This window comes from Alligator mississippiensis, chromosome 2, assembly GCF_030867095.1.
Source record: "Alligator mississippiensis isolate rAllMis1 chromosome 2, rAllMis1, whole genome shotgun sequence".
In the NCBI taxonomy this organism is placed as follows: domain Eukaryota; kingdom Metazoa; phylum Chordata; order Crocodylia; family Alligatoridae; genus Alligator; species Alligator mississippiensis.
This window is the reverse complement of record NC_081825.1, coordinates 253,824,122-253,843,357: the sequence shown is the minus strand read 5'-3', so window position 1 is coordinate 253,843,357 and position 19,236 is coordinate 253,824,122. Positions and strand designations below refer to the sequence as shown.

The following is a 19,236-nucleotide window of genomic DNA, read 5'->3' as shown; positions in this document are numbered from 1 at the left end:
TGAACGGCTTGCGGGTGTCTCCAGGAGTGTTCCTTTATCAGTGAAGAAAACAACATCCCCACTTAAATCATGCACCCCAATTTTGGGGTGCTGATTCTAGCAAAAAATGTGTATGATGTGTGTGAGAAAATAAGGCACTGTAGTCTGGCAAAGGTTTATCCTGCGATTCTAAAGCAATTCCCTACTTAACACTGTCTTTATTATTAGATCCCATTTTCTTCTTAATTGAAATGTAAAGCTAGGCTTTTCCCCTATTATTTTGAAGCATAAAGCAAAATTCTCCATCAAGCACTACATATCAAAAATGCCTGATATAAACATAAGAATTTAGATAAGCTATTTGTTTTGAGGGGTTTGGGGTTTTTTGGGGGGGCTAGGTTGCTCTCTTTTATTGGAGGAGAATCCAAAGCAATTTTGAATGTACCTGATATTACAGTATAAACATATTTCTACTCTTAAAAGTGGCATACTTTGTATTAGGGTTCCATATTTAAATGATTTAGTTAATAATTCAGAATTGATTAATATAAGCTATAGCCACATTAGAGTATTGCAAAGTTTGTGTCATAGATGTTTATAAGTTACTTTTTTTCTTATTAGATTATTTAAGAATATACAAAACGTATAAAATACTCATTCATTATTTATTGATATATTACTAATGAATAGGTAAACTTTACCTGGAATTGTAACAATAAAAAAATGGCACTGCATAAGTGCCATTCTGGTCACGTCTCTTTAACTTCCATACAAGACACCGTGCCCACCTCCGTTCGATTAGGTGCTCCCGTGCGAGCTTAGCCCGGACTCTGGACTGCTCCTGTCCAGGGCTCGCGGGTAGACCCCACAGGCTACCCCTGCTGACGTCAGGGGGTCCCCTTAACTCGCCCGCCACGACTTGGAATGTTGCTTCAGTGGAGGGGTTCCCCTTCGGGGCAGCCTCCAGGGTCGTCACGCCTCCCAGCGGGCACTCACAGGGCTCCGACCTCCTCTACACCCCGGCCACTCGCCACCTTGGGTTGCGATCTTCAGGCCCCTTTGGCGTTCTCAGCTCTTCCTCAGTCTCTGCCCATGGCTTGGCAGCTGTTTGCCTGAATCTTCGGGCCTTGGCATATGGTCCTCAGCGTCCTCAGACCTGGTCCCTCCGATCCGACACCCTACCACCCTAAACTAATCACCCTGTAACGTGACGTGCCAATCCCACCACCGTGGCAACTAATGCCCTTAGCTACTGGACCAGGAGGCCCCGAAGGGTGCCTCTGGTCTATGGGCCACGTGGAATCCCCTGGGACAGGTTTGCACAGCTCCGGCGGCTCACCCCACTCGGGTATTGAGTCCCCGCCTTTCCCTAAGGCCGCAGTGGGCCCCATAGGTCACCTGTCCAGTCCCCTTTTTGGGTCTTCGGCCGCTCTCCGGCGCGGCCCGCTGAGGCCCCGTTGGCCACGCCTCCGTTACCTCCTCTCCTCACGTCTGCTGCCGATCTCTCCGCCGGTGCTGTTGCTGTGGCCTCTTCTGGCTCCCTCACCAGTATGACTCCCAGCTTTGCTGCCGCTCCTACTGACGATGTCGCTGCCGGCTTTCCTGCCGGCTCCACTGTCGGCGTTACTGCCGGCTTCCCTGCCAGCTCTGTTGTCAGCGTCGTGGCCGACTCCATCAGAGCCTGTCCTGGCTCCGCCCCCGACTTTCCATGCTGCCGGGCGTGGCAGCTGAGCCCCTCTGTGTGAGGGCTCTCCCCTCAAGCCTCTGCTCGTCAGCTGCCCTGCCGCATCGTCAGAGCTGCTTTTTATCTCTGCCGGGCGGCGTCTCCTGCCCACACTGCTTGGCCGCAGCTGAATATACGCGCAGCTAATCACCCGCAATGGCGGTTTCGCCGCGCACATCTCCTCCGGCTCTTTGGGCTCTGCAACAGGTAAGTGGGGCTCTCCTTTGGCCTGGGGCCCTCCTGCAACCCCAGCTCCCCTGGGACAACACACAAATGTAGAGACAGAACTGGAAGAAACTGTCTGGGTCAATGAGTCCAAAGCCCTGCTACTGACTCATCATATAATCCCATTCATGCATTTGGCAAGCTCCATCTTGAAATTGGTTAGGTTTTTGCCTCCACTTAAACGAACAGAAGGCTGCTTGAGAACCTCCACTTGTGATGGTTACAATCTTTTTCTAATTTCTGGCCTACACATGTTCAAAAGAAGTTTATTCCAACCCTGTACTTTAGCTTAAATATAACTACTTCTTCCCTGGTGCTTACTTTCCCATCTGCATTGTACTTATTGACAGAAATCATAGTAGCCCAAAGGCTTTATTTTCTGGGACTAAACAAGGCTTTCCATTTCTCTGTGCAATAATGGAGTAATGGAAATGGATCTTCCCCACTGAATATACCTTGCCTGATTTTTAGGTTTGTATTTACCTTTTGCGAAATTGGATCACACAGGTGGTGCACCGTCATTCTGTGATCAACTAACATACCTTGGTCTTTCTTTTTTTGTTTCCAAATGATAAGCTATAAATTCATAGCAGAAATCCTTGTTATTAGCTCTAAGTATATGACATTGTCCTTTGTATACTTTTAAATGTCATCCTATTTCTATTACTTCAGTCCTGAGGATCATCCTGTAGTATATTCCATGCATATCAACACTGTCTTTCAACTCTGTGTTTGTCAACACATTTCATACATTCAATCTCCCTTTTGTACAATAGTTGTGACCTGTTTATAAGGTTTTTGTTTATTTGAACTGCTAGGCTACCAAACTCAACTAGGCCTCTGAGAATCAGTGCTTTGAGCTGCACTCTCTCTTTCCCACATTTCAACAGTAGCGACAAAGTCCATGCAGACCAGATCAGGAATATGTGCCACTACATCTTCTTCAAAATGGTTGGACAGGTAACTGATCTATTGATGTACACTCCCACTTTGATCTGTTGACTCCACAGGGTTTAACACAGTATGATGCAGGAAAACGTAATTGTGGTTAGTGAACTAAACAAGAAGGTGTGATATTTACAGCCACTTTTCAGAATGAACCACATTCAGGCTGATTAACTGAACAAACAAGAAGTTGAGCAGACCATAAAGCTATCATAGCATATATTGAAATATGCTTTGTATTTTAAGTATACATTCATATGTAGAACAATTCTTATGCTTGGATCATATTAAGGACACCTAAAGTTAAACCTACTGAGACTTTAGTGGCTTCACTACTTGGTTGTTGCCTTTTCCTTTTGGTAAATGTGTTGCATGTTTGGCTGAAAAAAGATGTGTGTTGTGCTAATGCATATTATTATATACTTTATATATCTTATTTATTATTGTGTATTAGTTTACTATTTTACGATTTCATTGACATAAAATAAACAAAAAGAACTAACAGTAATTAATCTGATGGTTCCATTTTGTTCAGTTCCAGATAGTTGACCCACTAAAGTATGATGTTTATACATTATGCTGTCACTTTAATGTTGACTTCTGAATCTGAAGCTAATACTGGCACTGAAAAAGCACCATGCAGGTTCTTCATAAAGAAAGATTACCTGAATACATTTCTGTTATTAAGGGCAAGGTTTCAAGTCAAAAGTTGTCACGGTATGAGGTCTTGTATTCAACCAAATTTTTGGCAACCTAGTGAAGTAAGGGAACATGCAGAATAGAAAGTAATAACCAAAAGGGTTCTGAAGAATGAGGGTACTAAGGTGACCTTCATCTCTCCACAATCCTGTCTGTGGACAGACAGGAGCATTCCTGGAAGTAACCACATCCGGGCCCTATATTTTCACATCTGAATCCACTTTTCCATTACATGAATTTCAAGCTTATAGATAAGATTTTCAGGTTATAGGTATTCTAGCAAATATTTCCATGCTGCAACCACTCTGAACTGCTTCCTACCATAATGAATTTTTTGTTATTTTGCAGATTTAACAAGAGGACAGATAAGCTGTCTGATTCTGTGGTAGTAAAGTCCTGAAAGAACAAAGGCCCTTTATCTTCTCTGCTAGAGTTACAGTTGGCAATGATCACTGTGTAATTGTAGGTGTTGAAAAAATTATTTTTCCAATAACCTGTGCTTCGGGTTTCATGGAAATGGGGGGCAGGATAGGACGGTACTTGGACTTTTACTTCTAGAAACTGTTGGTTTCTCTGATAAACAGTATAAGCTAACTATTGCTTCAAAAGAAACATTATTATGACCTTTGTTAGAGGCCACTGTCTGATGCTAATAATAGACATTATTATGGGTCAAACATTGCATCTTTCCTTTTTTGTATAACATTGTGGAGAAAAGGCTATGGCACTCTCAAAGTGTCTGAATGTCTTTGATACCCTGGCCAATCTGATTATTGGCTTAAATATGGCACATGGACTGTACTGATCATGTTAATTAATGAGCTCTTGGCAACAGAAGATGCTGCTTTATTAGATTTATCAGCTGTTTTTGATATACTATTGATCTTGAAGGTGTTGTTCATTTGCCTACACACTTTTGTGTGAACAGGGAAGCTGCTCTCCAGTGATTTTTTAAATTTCTCTGGCAGAGATCTCAACAGATAGCAATCATTTGTTTCTATTCCCAGGCAAAGGAAGCCATTTTACCATGGCTTCTGTTCAGTATACATAGGAGGCCCACTGAAGGAAACATGGGGTACAGTGTTTTTTCAGGGATAATCAGTTGCATATCTTTACCTTGTCTAGCTTGGACTGCAATTAAGTGCCACAGCCAAATTTAGACTGAAGCAGAGACTAGATTATAGATGACAGTGAGCTGGCTGAAACACAATCCAGACAAGACTGAGGTGAAGATGAAGAGGTAGTGGAAGGAGCTAGATGGGAGATGCAATTTTAATTCCTTTGATTAAGCAAAATTTACTGTTATTTATCAGGGCTCGCTTGATGGAAAAGATCATAATTCTTTTCAGTTCCTCCTCCCATGTGCTGTTGGGTCTGGCTGAGCAGGGAAGGTGTTTTCCTCATCCAGCCAGATCTGAGGCATGGGCTTGGCAGAACAAAGCAAAAGCCACAGAAGTAATAGATGTCCTCCACAATAAAGTGTACTACCACCTTTTGTTGCACCACTGATTTTCCTTTCAGTGTGGTGCAACAAAGAGTATCAACATCTATTTGCTCAGGATTTGTGCCCATCATAAAAATGAGACATCAGGCAACTTCTGTTTCTACTCTAAGACTTTGGAAGTTTTTTCCTCTTGGCCTGAACTAACTTGGAATTGGTGACTTTTTGAGTATGCCACAAAGGTATACAACCCTGTTTAACATAGATTTTTGAGAGGAAATAATGTTATATTTCTGAAATGATAAATGAGAAGGGGCTATTCTGGAAGCCCGCTTAATTCTTGAGCAGTTATTGGGCATTATATTGTAATATTAATTAACTGTTAGAGTGTACAGTTCCTTGGTACTTGTGCATTTTTTTAGAACTAAATAAAAATATATAAACAAAAAATAGTTACTGTCAGGGAGGCATTCTTTCTAACCCACAACACCGCTTCACCAATCATGAAGGCTTGAATATCCATTTTTGAATTGGACCAGATGAGATCTCCTCTGTTTGCAGAATGGCTATAGTTGGTTTGTTTGGTTTTTCATTTTAAGAAGAGACAGTACTTCTAGGAGTTCCACAACCCAAAGAGATCAAAGTGTGGGGAAGGTTGATTTCAACACAGAAACACAACATATTTACTTGAATATAAGATGACCCCCCTCCCCCCCCCAATAATTAGATTTTTTTTTAATGGAAAGTGTATACATTTGTTATAGTTTTCCAGGTGTAGAATCTAATGATTGGAGGTTTTCCTTGATTTTCCCCCTTTCACTACTACAGCAGGGAAAATAAATCTGGGGGAGCCCTGTCTGGTGATGTTTGCCAGACATTTAAGCCTACTCAAGAAACAGGAATCATTGGAAATGGGAAAGAAAGGCACAGCTCAGCTGACAAGTGAAGAGGAACTTGAAATGTAGTCAACATAGCAGCTCATCATTACTTGAAAGAGCCAACGCTGAAGGGAAGTAAAACTTATGGAAACTACTCTACATCTCATTTAGATGGGCTGCACTATCACTATGTTTGCCAATATGGGCCATGTGTTTTGTTGCCATGCTCAGTATCAGCTGTATTTCAATTTCAAAGGTAGTTTCCATTACTGAGCATATGCTGCTTCCAGCAGCAGTTTAATGATAAACAATGCATTTAATAAGGTATCCTTGTATACAAATAGAAGATGAGAAGCATTCCCCGCCCCCCAGTTGAGGGAAAAACCTCATCTTATATTTGAGAAAATATAGTATATTTCATTTGGAAAAGAAGCACAGCTCAGTTGCTTCCAAACACCATTCTGATCCTTAGTATTTTTAAAGCATTTATTTTGTCAGCCTTTGAGAAAGTGACTTTAGGAGAGGATGTAGTACCATTAATCATATGAGTTTCTTTCATCTTTTGTAATTGTCAAACCAACACTATGCTCATTTATTCTTCCCACTCAAAATAATTGGTCTACAAATGTAGCCATCACAGTTGATCTAGTACTTATCATGTATTTATGCCTCTGTTGCAGCATTCACACAAAACCTCAGATTTCAAAGCCAGTATAAAATGCAACTGTTTCCAAAACTTAGCTACTATTTGCCAGGACTGATAAGATTTAAAGAAGCCTCATTGAATGCTCAGCTAATACCCAAAATGAGTATTAAATCAATCTCTATGTGCCATCCAAGACTTGCTTATATTTAAATTTATACTGAAAAAATTTTGAGCCACTCATGCATAAACTCATATTGTATGTGGGTCAATAAATTACATGTATAATGTCTGCTGAAGACAAAAGCCTCAGACAAATACTAAAATGTTCAAAATGACACAATCAGACAAATACTAAGAATGTCCAAAATGAGACAACCCCAGGAAATAATCTCCATTCTTCAACCATCACCTAGACTATTCCTGATAACAGAAATAGATTATTTTAGTTTGCTTTTGCTCCCCGCAGGGCCCCAGCCCCTCCAGACCAGGCCTCAGAACCACCCCCACAAGGCTCACAGTTCACCCCCGCAGCAGCAGCAGCTGTTGGGTGCTCAGGGCCCACTGTGGCCAGAGGCCCCAGCTGCCTCAAACCCGGCGCCACCTGTGCCGCTTGTTGCAGGTTTAGCTCGGTGTGGCACGCATGGGGCTGCATGCCTTTAGGTAGCCCCAGGCTGCTCAGGCTGTCACCTGGGCCCCCGTGCCGCTCACAGGGACCAGGTGTTACGCTGGCCTGGATCCTACCTTTGGTGGGAGAGCTGCCATACCCACGGTGTGTGTGTGGAGATGTACACAGCGGGACCCAGGCCAGCATAGCCCATTAGTACGCCTTTGCACAAGGCTGGGAGGTGTGGCTCTGGGATGCGTGGCTCTTGTACAAAGGCATGTTAGCTGCACAGCCCCAGGCTCAGTTGGGTCAGCACAGCATGTTTTCCATGAGGCTCAGGCAGCAATGCGCCATGGCTTGTTGTAGGCACAGCGTCGTAGCCATGCATTATTGCCTGAGCCTCATGGAAAATGCGCCCAGTACAACCTGGCCTGGGCCATGCAGCTAAAGCACCTTTGCACAGGAGCAGTGCATCCCAGAACCATGCCTCCCAGTCCTGTGCAAAGATGCGCTAGTGGGCCACGCTGGGCCAGGTCCTGTTGCGCACTTTGCAGAGCAGCTCAAGCATGGGTCACCGCATGCCTGCCTCCCCACCTGCCCCATGGTGCCGGTGGCAGCAGCCAGCATGGCTGTGGCCCTGCTGCAGACACAGCCAGCGGCAACATGGTGCTGTGTGACCCGGGCTCTGTACATGCTGAATGGGTCTGGCCCAACGCGCTAGCACACAGCCCAAACTCCTTTGAGACACCGCAAGAGGCACATGCGGGCTCATCTGGACACACCCACTGAGGGGTTTATTCAAACAACTGATACTTCTGGTTTATGTGGACTAGCGTGCTAATGAATGATCAGGAACTACTCTTGAAGCAAGAGACACTCCGTAATACTCTAGCTAAGGATAGAGTAGCTAAGGCTCTAGTCTGTACAAGAGACATGAATTTGCATAAAAGTATGATTCTGGGTAATAATATTTTTCAGAAGTTCTATATTTGCTACTTCAATTATTAATTACAACTTGCATATTATGTCTATTAAATTAACAAAGACTGGAGGAGGCTGAAGGGCTATCTAGACCAATCCTGTGTACAGATACAGGATTTGCTACATCTAAAACTATCCCAAATACATGTCAACCCAGTCTCTTCTCACAAACTTCCAATGGATAGGTTCTGCAGCTTCTCTAGTACATTGTTCTATTGTTCTTATCATTAGAAAGTTTCCCCTGAGAATCGACCTAAATCTGTTTTGCTGTACTTCAAACCCATTGCCTTATGTGATACCCTCTGTAGCATGTGAAAACCATTTTTCATTTTCTTCACTGCAGCCTTTCAAATATTTGAAAGCCATCACGTCTTCCCTTAATTTCCTTTTCTCCAGACTGTGCACGCGGTATCTGCTTCTTTCAACCTTTCCTTATACAGCTTGCATACCAACCCCTTTATCATCTTCATCTCTTGTCTCTGGAACCTCTCCAGTTTCTCAACATCCATCTTAATAACAATCTTCTTCCCTAACCCAGTCTTCTTACATATCCCTGGATACTCTCCCAAGAGATTAAACAAACCACACACTACTGTTGTCACTTTCCAACAACAGTAGATCCTTCTCCACAGTGTTGAATAGAGAAAAAAAATGTCAAGAGTTTTTGCTTTGTATTTATTAAAAACAAACGGAATGGTTGTGTTCCAAAATAAATGTGTGTAATGCAGCCACTATCAAATCCCCACCTCCCCTATAAATTAAAATTCTGCTGAACATCTAAACATTATAGCATGATGATACATCAAAGGCCCTAACAGGCAGTCCAGCTAATTGCCAACTAGGCTATACCTGCCTGGGGCTTTAATTGCCATACCTAGCCCAGCTGATGATTCCAGCTGGCCACTGTCTGGGCCTCCTGACTGGCTGCTGAGAAAGCAGCTTCTCCATTTAGCTCCAGCTGTGGAAACAGATTTGAAACTGCCAGACTAGCCAACAGTTCTGATTACAGTCTGCTTTGGTAAGCTTCCCTGTTCCTGTGCTGTCTAGCATCCCTTGTTCTTGACCCTGCTTGGCTCTATTCTTGGACTCTGGCTGGTGGATTTTCCCTTTGATCTGGTAACTTGGCACCTGGTTCCTGGTCCTTGGACTGCCTGTGTTTTTGGATCTGGTAAGTTGGTCTCAGCTTCCTGAACCTTGACTGGGTCTGTGTTTATGGACTCTGCCCCAAGGTTTCCCCCTTGGATCTGATACCCTGACTCCCAACCCAGGGCTCAGCCCATGTTTTAGACTATGCCCTTGGCTCCTGCCTTCCTTCAGTGGCCTAACCACTAGGCAAAAGTACCTATGATCCAATCCATTTCATAATATAGCAAATGAGCCACAAAAGGTATTCTACACCATTATGTGCAACATCTTCGTGACTAATTTGTATCATACCCTAAACTGAATGTGTGACATGTTGAGGCTGACTCATGATAGATCCTGATGCTCTGCTGAGCATAGGGATCCAGTGTAGGGAAATGCTAAGATATGCATCACAGCCATGCCCTACCCAATTAATAGAACTGGGCTGGGGGCAGCATAGGGTCCCAGACCCACCACCCTTGCCTGATCCTTGGAGAAAGATGGTGAGGGAGCATCATAACCCCAACATCGGGGATCATCTTCCCAGTATCATTTCACTATACCCCCCAGACCTTGAAAAAGTGGCTATGCAGCTGGAAGCCCCAGTTGCATGACCAATTCTTTTAAGTTCATGAGATGCCCGTGGAAGCAGCAACAGGGGAGCTGGGAACTCCCAGCTGCTTGCACCCCACACCATGGGTCCCAGTGCATGGGAAACTTTAAACAGTGCACCTACAGCTCGGCTGCAGCTATGCTGTTCAAAACTCCATGGGCACTCAGACCCAAATACATATGATGATTTCATAGAAACTATATTTTTGTTTATATTAGTGGTCTCATATTGAATTATCTTAATGTAACTACCTTTTACAATTCTGTTTGTGATTCAGGCTTTCATATGTTGCCTGTGAAAAATTCAATAAAATATTTCCGTTTTTAAAAAACAGCGGTATTTGAAAGGAAGCTGAAGTACCTAGGGCATTGAAAACAGAAAATATAGAGCCTTTCACCTTCATGTTACCAATATAAATCCAGCCCTGGCCAAACCTCATTACTGTGCCATGTAATGGCTGTTCAGTGAGATGTGAAATTAGTTGGCTGTCTCAGTCCATTTCTCAGTGGACAGGTATGTATTTCTAATGTGACCATCACCATGAAGTGATATGACAAAGTCTGTAGGGTCAAATGACACCAATGATACCCATCTTGCATCTGTTCTGTCAATAAAGAGAGAATGTCAGTCTTCAGAGCTATCAATCTGTCACATTTCATTAACAATAATTCTATTTCAGATTTAATAAAAGGGGGAAATACAGGCCATCTAGTGTAGCTTATAAAACAAACTTCATAATTCAAACTCTCCACCAGGAAGAAAAGTTTGTATTAGGGCTCTATATCCTCCTTGTTTTCAGGTATCCAGTTCCTGGTATCCTTGCAGCCCTGGCTTTCACTGTCAAATGGGGTGAGCACTATAGTAAAAAGAGGGGCTAGTAACTAGTTCTCATCATTATAATCAATATATATTGAAATATAGAAGTTAATACCATTTCTCTTTCTGCATGATTTATTCTTTTGTATCTAATTTGCTACAGTTCATTTATATACATAAATGTATAAACTGCATTTCGACTGGGCTAGAACATAAACAAATTATGAATGATTCAAAAACCTTATCCCTCACATTTTATTACATCTATACAAAACAGCTTACAATTTAATGCTGCACACAAAAATGACATCTGAACCCGCTTCCCAAAAAAACAATGACAGACGTGTTAAGAAACCCCAGGCTGCCCAGACCATGTGCATTCAACATATGTGGCCAGATACCTCCCTCTGCTTATTCCCATTCCAACACGTGAAATGGGAAAATAAGGAACAGGTAAGAAACAAAAGAAAATAAATTAAAAGGGATCATAATCAGCAGTTTTCAATCTAGATGGACCCAGGAATCTACTCATCCTGTGCCCCCTACTGGAAAACACACTGGATGTGAAAGAAAAGAGTACTTGTAAAACAAAAAAATAAATCAGTTTTATCTTGCTAGAATTGGTTCAATGGTTTGGTTTTGTTTGAAGAGTTATTTATAGCATGAAGAAAATTGCAGAAGATTAAAGAATCATGCTAAACTGTGTGTATCCTCATTAAAATGTGAAGCATAGTTAAAAAAACAAACTCTGTTCCCTAAACCCATAAAAGAAACTAGGAGAAACAGAGAGACTGAACAACCACTGTTTACTGCCTTTAATCGAAAGAATGGGAGAAAGATTTTTTTTTTTTTTCCAAATGACACGTATGAGTTATAATTAAAATGTATTCAGTTGCTTTAAGTAAGATTTGCTTTTTCTGGATCACTTCAATGTTACTTCAGATGTTCTATTCCTTATCCATTTGTGCATTGCTCCAACTTCCCTGTTTTATTTAAAGAATAATCTTAGTGTCAAACTGAAAATAATTCTTCCAAAAGAATAAAAAACAAAGTTCCTCCCTTCCCCTCAAAATGTTGCAACTCTATATTTTCTCATTTCATCTAAGCAGCTCTAAAACAAGCAATCTTTGAAAGTATTCATGTGTGTCCCTCTCATGCAATCCTGGACATAGGCAAATGACTGAGATGTGCAATAATGTGGGGAAGTTTCTCCAATCTATAAATTTCTTCCAAGGGAAATTGAAAGTTTCTATAAACTGCCTGTTCCAAGATATCTGCAGACAGATTTAACGCAACAAATATAATTCAAATACTACATCATGACTTCATGCAAAAAAGACTTGTCAATGCACATTTAAATTCGGTAAACTAATTTATCTGCTGACCTTAAGAGAAAGGATATAAGAAATTATACTATTAGCACCATCACAATCCAGAATACTCTCAAGAGAAACACAAATTTCAAGAAAATTAGAGAAGCACCTAGGGATGGGAAACAACAGATGCTTTCAGTAAAGAAAGCAAGGAAACACCCAACCAAAAAGTAATCAGAGATAAAGATGGTACCCAGGAGAAAGCAGCAAAATTTTGTAGACAACTCCACAGGATTTTGTCTAGACACATAATATTGTCTTCAACCTTCTTGGTATCAAAAGTAGTGAAGAAAGTAAAAATATGTTAAAGAAAAACAAAAGGTCTGCAAAGTTGATAGGATAACAGTGGCAAGAATGAAAGAAAAATACACTGTCACCAAAAACATAATACACAAAGGCTCTTCTAGCCTGACTGAAAACTATATGCAGCATGCAAACAAAAAATTCTGGACAAAAGGATAGAGCTTTATAAATCACTGTAATTCATCTAACCAATGAGGATCCAGGGAACTATCAATCTAATCACTACTCATCTGTACATTCATTTTCATCAAAAGCACAATAAACTTATTATTGCATGGTATTTCAGTCATGCTAGAATGAACTCCAACAGACACTATATCAACTGTTATTGGGAGAGAGAAATATGAACTGTTACTGCTGCTGAACTAAACATATATTATGGTTAATATTATTATAGTCAATACTACGTTAAAAGTGGCTGCTACTGCTATCTCTGAGTTGAAGCTAAAATGTCTTCCTCAACTCAGCCTAAAAGTTACAAACCTTAAACTCAAAATAAAGGCTCACACTCATAATGAGAGGATATTGTATAACCAGCAATTACCACTTTTAGCTGACCTAGAAAGAAACAAAGAAAATGAGTCTGTCCCCATTTTTGTGTCATTATGCTGAAGGACGCCTGGAATTTTCTGAAGTTTTTATAGTTTTCTCTTCTGGGTATTTTATGTTAGAAATTACAACCTTGCCTTCTTCACTGTAGTGGAAAATTTTAAGGACATTTAGGAGAATAAGGCCTCTTTTTTATAAGAACCATAGATCCTGTGAAAGTGAAAACTAATTAATAGAACTCAAGTAATTTTCATTCAGACTTTTTAAGCAGTGGGCCTGATGTTTTCAGTATATCACACTGACGTGATCTCTTATGCCAGCATAAAACTATAATAGACAAGAAAATCCAACATATTTTGCTTCCTTTCTGTTTGTAAACATCTTTATAATTAATACTAACTTATAAAGTCAAAAGAAATCCTCTGTTAGAGTTAATTCACTGACAAAATGCTTTGCTTATGCATAATGGATAGGGACCTACCAACTTCACAATTTCATGAATTTTGCAGAAACCACGAATTTGGTAGGTCCCCTGTGAAAAGGCCTGGTCTCTGTGAAAAAGTGGGAAAATGGCCAGCAAGCAGGGTGGGAGGGCAGTGTTAGGGTTAAACAGAGGCAGGAAGCCCTGGCATCCTGAAATATGGAGGGGGAAGGAGAAGGGAGGGAGATTTTCATGGTGGTGCACAGTGGGACCCCCATGCCTCTGATTGGCTGAGAGACCCCGGGGGTCTCGCCTCTCCCTGGAGATTGACAAGCAACCATCTGTCAATCTTTAGGGAGGGGCAGGACTTACGGGGGGCCCCATAGCCAATCTACGGGGGGCCCCATAGCCAATCTGGGGGGGGGGGGAGACACGCTACAGTCTGCCATGAAAATGGTGCCCGATGCCATGGCAGACTGCAAAATCTGGAAGCAGCCTCCATGAATTAGGTAGGTCCCTGATTATGGAGGTTACCAGGTTGACTTCATTTAACAATCATCCCAGTTCCTCCAATGAACTACAGTTACTATTTGCTACTGTTAGCAGAGTTAAATGCTGGAGAGTAGGATCCCTCTGGACACGACCAGAGCTGCGGTTGAGCCCAGATCTATGAAAAAGTGTACTTGTTACCTCAGAGCAGTGGTTCTTAACCAGAGTAATGCAGCACCCTTTAATGGTGCTGCATTACCTGGCCCGTGTGAGGAGGCAAGTGTTTTCCTCTCCATCTGGCACCCTGTGCCCAATACCAAATCTCTTCAAGACCCGAAGGTCTATAAGAATCTCCAACAGTGTCTCCATGAAAAGCTCTCTGCTTTGTCCACAAATGAAGGCAACACTGAGGAACTGTAGGCGGGATTTAAAACTGCTGTCCACATGGCCTGTGCTGAATCTCTTGGCTATACCACCCATCGACACCAACACTGGTTCAATAAGAGTGACATGGAGATCCAAGCTCTCCTCGACCACAAGAGAAGGACCCTTCTGCTCGACAAGATGAAACCTCATCTCAGCCCCTCAAAGTCAAAGCTCAAAGGAGCATCTGGGAAATGAAAAATCAGTGGTGGCAAGAGAAAGCCAAGGAGATCCAGCTCTGTGCTGACAAACATGACATATATTGCTTTTTCCAGGTAATAAAAGCTATCTACAGACCAAGTCCCCACACTCCTACTTTCCTTCAATCGCAGGATGGATTGATGCTCTTCAAAGACAGTGAATGTATCCAAGCTAGATGGAAAGAGCATTTTGAGGCACTTCTATGAACCATGAGTCAACTGTGGCAGATGCCATCATCAAGTGCATTTCCCAACACCATGAAGGGGATCCCTCACCAACCCTTGCCAATCCTCTTATCCTAGAAGTCTGGCATACCCTCAAGGAAACCAAGAAAAACAAGACTACTGGACTGGATAGCATACCTGCTGAAATCTACATGGCTGGTGGCAAGAAATTGGGACTCCATGAATTTATTCTTTGAATCCGGAACAATGAAGAGATCCCTGGGGACCTGAGGAATGCCAACATCATGACTATCTTCAAGAAAGGAGATAAGTCTGTGTATGGGAATGATCAAGTTATCACCCTCCTTTCCACAGCAGAGAGAATCCTCACCTTCATCCTCCTAAATCATCTTCTACCTCTTGCTGAGGAAGCCCTGCTGGAAACTCAGTGTGGTTTCAGACTGTTCTGTGGGGCAACTGACATGATCTTTGTAGCCTGCTGGATCCAAGAAAAGTGTCAGGAACAACACCCAGACCCAAGTATGGCCTTCACCAACCTTACTAAAGAAGCCTTTGATTCCATCAATCACAAAGCCTTGTGGAAAGTACTGGCCAGATTTGGATGTCCTAAAAAAGTACATCAAGGTCCTGAGGCTTCTTCACAACTACATGACTATGACCACTCTTTGTAGTAATCAGAGACCAATCTATTTGTCAACCAAACTGGGGTCAAGCAAGGATGCGTCATCACCCCAACTCTGTTCTCCATTTTTTGAAAGTCATCCTGGTTCTCATTCCCGCCTTCCTTCCAGAATTGACTTAGAATGCAAAATGAATGGAGGATTCTTCAATCTGGGTAATTTTTTCTTGAAGACCAAAGTACTTGAAACAACCTTCCTTGACCTCCAATGTGCTGATGACTGCACCATCCTTGTACACTCCACACCATGTTGAATCTTTTTGAAGAAACCTGAACTTTGGGCCTCTCTCTCAATATTGAGAAGACTAAAGTGCTCTATCAGCCTGCTCCAGGCCATGAATATGACCCTCCTCTCCAGCTTACCATCAAGGGAAAGACCCTGTAGGTAGTTGAGAACTTCCACTAATTCAGTAGTATCCTCAGAGAGTGAATATTGATGAAGAGAACCAACATAGGATGTAGTATGCAAGTGCCTCATTTGGGAAATTGCTTCAGCATGTTTTTATTCATTGCAATCTCTGGAAAGACACAAGAGTCAAGTCTACAATGCAGTCATCACCCTCCCCCGAGAGATGTGAAATGTGGGTGACCTGTCATCATCTTAAGTGCCTGAACAGGCATCACCAACAGTGCCTCCAGAAAATCCTCCATATGAAATAGGAAAATTGCCACACAAATACCAGCATCCTTGCTGATACCAAAGTTACCAGCATTGATTCAATGATCCTCAAGAACCAACTTTACTGGACAGAATATTGCATGTGGATGTCTAATTCTCAACTCCCTAAATGAGTGCTCTACTGCCAGTAACAGCCTGGGTTCTCACAGTGGCCAGAAGTAACACTAAAAGGACACATTGAAGGCATACCCCAAGAAAACGGATGCTGACATCACAAAGGAGCTGACTGCCAACCGACTCCAATGGCACCGCATCCTGAACATTGTGAGGTAAAGCCTCTTGCCCTTGAAGCAGAGAACAGAGAGTGGAGGAAGAAAAAGGAGAGGAATCCCAGCCTGCAGCCAATTTTCCTCTGTGGAAAGACCTGCAACTTCTGTGGATGGATCTGTGGCTCAAGGATTGGATTCTTAAGTTATCTCAAGACCCATCAGTAAGCTGTGGTAGAGATCATCCTCAAATTGAAGGATCATCAACACAGATGGCACCCTGCACCCATCATGCCTGTGGCTGCTCTTCTGGGGACTGCCACCACTGCTGCTCTGCCCCCCTGGAGCAGCTGGTAAGAGCGGTGCCTTGAGGCTAAAAGGTTGAGAATTAGCACATTTAAAGAAATACTATGGGTTTTTTCCTTAGGAGAAGGAGCTGTATCTTGGAAACCAATACCTCAAATAACTCCAAATTTGGATCATTAAACCTACCCCAATCCACTTCTATGGCTTTGTCTTCAAAGTAAATGGGGGTGAGGGGGAAAGGACTGACTCAGTAAGTTGTAAATCACACCTCTAATCATTTTGGTTCAAGTCTGTGAGGCTGTCTTGCTTCAGAACTGCAATGCTCTATTTCAAAAGAACTTCATGCAGTAAAAATAAATCAGGCCAAGTTAAATAAGTTACTTAGTAATATAAAAAAGAAAGTAAATGCAGAGTTATTTACCATAAGGAATAAAACTGTTATTCCAGAATAATACAGTGTCCACATAAGGATTCATACTAAAATAACTAAACAAAAATATTTATTTCAGAATAGCTATTTTGGTCATTTCCAAGTGTAGACAAAGCCTAATATATGCTCTTGTGTAATGCTTATAAATTCTCTGGAGCACTGTCTATGGCAAGCCTGCGTCTGTCAGATGATCAGAAGTAAGTTTTGTATGTTAGCTGTGTTGTTTTTGACTTGCTGAAGCTGTATTTCTCATAGTACTCATTTATATTCACCCTTTTCTTCAAGAACGTTTCTAGATATAGACAGAACATCAATAAACATGCTCGCATACAAATCCTGATTGCACAGAATTGTTCAAATCAAACACAATGTGTTAGAAACCTAAGGCAGTAGTTGGTGTTACTTAAGTACACAATAGGAAGTTACTGCAGGAAACTTCAGTTGGTAACACTAATGCAAATGCTTTAAAAATCTAACATAGTTTTATAAATAAAATAGAAACAGGTCTGACCTGCCAGGTCAACTGAGGAACTCCTGTAACCCAAAGCACAAGTTCTAAATAACTTCACTTAAAAGGAAACATTGACAGGTGACAGACACAGGTAAAGATACAAATCAGGGAAGTAGATAAATATATTTTTTAAATTAGCTGAGCCAAATTGATATACAACTTACAGAAATATTCAGTATAAGTATGTATTTATTAAATCTAGAAGCAACCTAAGAGCCCTGTGGCTAACTGAAATAGCCATCAAAACTTACTTAAAATACTTAAAAAAATTAACACTACTATTGTAATTTCTTCTTGTTACTTTTATAAGAGAACTGTAGGGAAAAAGTGTGCTGAAGAAAAATGAGTTTATGTTAGTCTATTTGAAGTAAACAGTGTGACAGCTTTAAAATATACCATTTACAGCAGGGGTTGGCTATGTTTTGCAGCAGGAAATTGCTTTAATATGGGTTGCTTCCAACGCAATCTATGCCACCAGAGCCAGAGCTAGAGTCACCACCCCCTACTCCCTACAGTGACACCACCACTCCTCCTCCCTACTGACCAGCTACTGCATGGGTGAAGCCCCATCACCAAAACACCACACATGCCTCCCCAGTTCCATGGCCTATGGGCTGTAGGTTGCTGGTCCCTGATCTATACCAAAGCAGCAGTCTTGACTGGGTTGAAACTTAAGGGTCCCAGTGGAAACAGAGATTTAAAAAACAGCCTCAGACAGACATCCTAGACAGTGTAGTCCTCAGCCTTTTTCCAGGTGCGAAACGTGTTCAGGAGCAGGTGAGTGGAGCATGTTCAGGCCCACCCCAGAACATATTAATGCCACTACCATGTGCCTTAACATATTACCTTTTTGTATATCAACATATTTACCAGAGGTCAGAAAAAAAATTAGAGCAACTGCTCCATTAATTACTCGACATCAATGGCAATTTTTAGAGTAATTGTATATTTCTGGAAACATTACTTAAGGTTCAAAATTCCAGTTTCTCTTTTCACTATCAAATTCCTAACATTCATTCTTTTACTGTTGATAACACTTTCTGTAGAAGCATATCAGATAGGAAAACCCACTTCAACTCATTAGAAGCCTTCTTATAGGCTTCCATGAGGTATTATGCAACATTTCAGATGCCACATCTTCAACTCCCATGGGCTTCAATAGAATTTGAGGGAACACAATACATTGCAAGATCAAGGAACCAGGATTTAAAATCTTTTGATAGGGGATAGGGAGGGAGGCCCCGTGCAGGCTGCTTTGCCCCAAGCCATGGTAGAAAAAGTGGGACTTGGCTCACGGCAGCGAAACCGAAGTGCCACAGTGGGACTTCTGGTTTTGCTTTTACCACGTTGATTGGCAGGGGGGTACGTAAGGCATCAAAGGTTGAGGACCACTGTCTTAAAGGATTACCTGACCTATAACTAAAAAAAAAAAAAAAATCATAAAGACAAACTGTAATCATTTATATGCAGCATGGATCAGAGATGGGGAATATATTTTCCAATATTAACAATACCTCTATCAATTTTTAATACATTTGCTTTTTTCCCCCAAATACCGATTTGTTCAACTTTTATATCTTTCTGACTGCAGCTCCAGAAAAAACACATTTTATATTAGTGGTATGTTAAGACTGCTGTTTGTATACCTGTAATCATCATCACCATTTAGGCTGAACATAAGCAAGAACTTCTCCCTAAGGGTAACTAGAACCTGGAACACACTCCTGGCAGAGGTGGTGCGGTTGCCAACCTTGGAGGTGTTCAAGAGGAGGCTGGATAAGCGGGTTTTTAAGCCAGTTTGAGCTC

The 19,236-nt window shown here is 41.8% G+C and overlaps 1 protein-coding gene across 4 annotated transcripts in view; it reads right to left on the bottom strand.

Moving 5' to 3' along the window:
* Window positions 1-19,236, bottom strand: part of NUBPL (NUBP iron-sulfur cluster assembly factor, mitochondrial) — a 220,878-nt gene that overhangs the window by 62,086 nt on the left and 139,556 nt on the right. The gene's annotated exons all lie outside the window — the stretch shown is intronic.